Genomic DNA, 3227 nt, shown 5'->3' on the forward strand with positions numbered 1-3227 from the left:
TTAAAAAAAATTAATTTTTTTAAAAAATAAAAATTATAATTATTTTTTAATCAAAATTTTAAAAAATAATTTTTATTATTGTTGTTTCTATCACTATTTTAATATAATCACTATATTTATCAATGCTACTATTAATTTCATTGCGATATCATCTTCATCATTATCACTATAAACATATTATCATTCACCATAATTTATCATTATCATTGTCATTGTTGTTGTTATATTTTTCATATCATTATTATTGTATATAATTTTTTATTTGTAAAAAATCTCTTATTTGTTTTTCAATTCAACCCCCCATTTTTTTTTTCTTTTCTATTTTAATTTTGTATTTTTTTTCTTTTTAATTTCATATTTAAATTTCTTTTAAAAGTTATCTGGGTTGTTTTTTGATTAACAAATTCAATTGAATTAAATCGGGACAACATTCACATGGTTTAATTTTAAACTCAGGCTAAGCAATGAGTTGTGGAGAAGTATTTTTTAAAAAACTTTTGTTTTTATCAATTTCATCCTCAAATCTTTTTCTAACAGTCGATTAGGTTACCTTTATATCTATTAAGTCAATTGAGTCATGTTAAGGAAACTCGCACACAATTTAATTTTAAACCTAAGCTAGGTAAGAAGTTGGGTTAAAAGTTTTTTTATGTTAATTTTATTGTTTTCTCTCAATTTCAATGTTAGAATTTTTTTACCAGTCGATTGGAATGTCTTTGAACCAGCTAAGTTGACAGTATCATGTTGATGCTACCCCTACTCAATTTAATTTTAAACCCGAGTTTAATAAAGTGTCAGATCAAGAGATTCATGGTTAACATATTGGGTAAAATTTAATAAAAAATACTAAATAATTCCCTATAATCTAAATATTTTTTATTAGCTTCATAAAAATTTGATTTTAGCCTGAACATGACGCATACCTGTAAAATAGCTTCTTCTAAATTACGGAATAGTTTGCAGCTAGATTCCTTTTTAATTGTACTAATATCTCTTTATACCCTAAGTATACTAACAACTAAATCAGAATGGGGGTTGGTTACTATGCATATAGTAGCATTTTTTTTTTGTCTTCATTTTTTTTTTCAATTGCGTCCTATGTGCCCAATTTGTCAATTTTTTTTAAGAGAGGAAAATTTTAATAATAAGGAATCAAAGTGGAAAACATGAAAAAATATCGTGGCTAACATAAACTTCGGGGGTAAACATCATTTCCATCATTCTACTTATATTTGACAACCTTTACAGTTCATTTATTTTTTCAAAATTTAATTTTTATATAAAAATTTATTTATTTTTTATTTTTTAGTTAACGAGTTTTGGAAATGAAAAAGAAAATTGCTGGATTCTAATAAAGAAGAGAGAGTTATTGATAATCACTTATTCTAATCATGAAAAAGATTTATTTTAGTGTTAAGGTTTCCATTAAATAAGGGGAGCTTGACAATAATTGTTTTATCTCTAAGAATCCATTAAAAAGGAGACTGAGTTTAGTTCGTATTTTTTTCCCAATTGATTTTGGTTTTATCAAGTGCTTTTCAAGTTTTTTTAGTGTTATTGGATGATTTAAAGATGTTTTGTGGTGTTTTTTTTAGATATTTTTAAGTAAAAAGATAGTATTTTTAGTAAAAAATATTATCTTCTTAATTATTTTTTTTAACAATATCTATAGTAGCTGGATTTTGGAAAGGAGAAGACAAGTCTTTTGTCTTTTTTTTTTAATAAGAAACGGTGCTATGGCTAAAAAAGTAAACAACCAAAGCCAATAACCTACCAAATCGATTTGTCTCCTCTTCATTTTTTTCAACCTTTAATTTTGGACGTTACAAAAAAATTGAAATCGCTAAGGTGTCATCCATTAGCTCTTTCAGCTTTAGCCTTTATGTCTTCATATCAGCCGAAACTTGATAATCATTCAAATTCAACATATTAAATTGGAATGTTTAAATCTTCCTTCGATAGCTGCAACCGATAAAAAAAGTGTTTGGAAATGCGGTTATATTTGTATTTTTAAAAAATTATTTTTTTAAAATTTTTTATATATTTTAAATCGTTTTGATGCCTTAATCTTAAAAAAAATTTAAAAAAAAATAAAAAATATATTATTTTGATATATTTCAACATAAAAAATATTTTAAAAAACAATCACAACCACACTTCTGAATAACTGAGCTGATGCACTATCAACTTATAAATAAAAAGATCAAGTTGGAGTCTTTTAAGTTAAAAGAAGAAGAAGAAAAAGAAAAAGAGAGAAGATATCTATCCAAAGGAATAAGATAATATTTGTTTTTATGTTGTTCAACTGCAAATATATTTATAATTACCTAGATTTTTTATTTTTTTATATAGTAGTGATTGTTTTTTAAATTAAAAATATATTTTTTTATTTTTTAAAATTTATTTTTGATATAAAACTTTATAAAATAATTTAAAAATAAAATAATAATAATAATTTAAAAACACTTAAAAAAAACTATTTAACTATGATGCAAATGCCATCCACTCCCTCGACTTGAATACACAACATAATAGCTTCAAAGAGGGCCAATAATTCTTCCATGTACATTGTAGATTTTGTCGAAGTTTCTTGCAAAGTGGTTTCTTTTTCATAATTGATGATAAATTCCTAAGGTGGGACCAACTGCCCATGTCTCAGACAGTTGTCTGTAAGGTTGAATCATGAATGAGTTTTTGAAGATTGGACAAATGCTTGACCTTTTTCTGCTTCGCATTACGAAGACTTTCAACGAAACATGAGATGGTGGGGAAGACACATTTCTATAGCGTCTGCGATGGAGAGATCTTTGAATTTTAATGGAGACCGCAGGGGAAAGCGAGCATAGGCAGTGCTTTACTGGCTAGAGGCGAGAAAATAGAGAAAGAGTAGGCCATGATTTGTCAAAAAGAAGGATAAAATCTAAGATAATTAAAAATAGAAATGAGTTAATTTTGAGGTGTATAGTTTAAGTAGTAATGTTTCGGGTTTATTTTCTAAAAATTATTAATTTGAGTTTAACAAATCTTAAAACTATTAGAGATTTGTATGATTGTTAACTTGAAAACCCATGAGATTAGTTAAAGTCTCTAAAGGACGTAGCGTGATGACAAAGGATTTGAAATCTACACAGCAGGTCTCGAGTTCAAGTCAGGGCGTGCACCTCTTGTAAAAGTTTGGGACAATCGGGTTTTACTCGCTCACTTGGACCCACAAGATATGTTTTCTG

This window comes from Populus nigra, chromosome 1, assembly GCF_951802175.1.
Source record: "Populus nigra chromosome 1, ddPopNigr1.1, whole genome shotgun sequence".
NCBI lineage: Eukaryota > Viridiplantae > Streptophyta > Magnoliopsida > Malpighiales > Salicaceae > Populus > Populus nigra.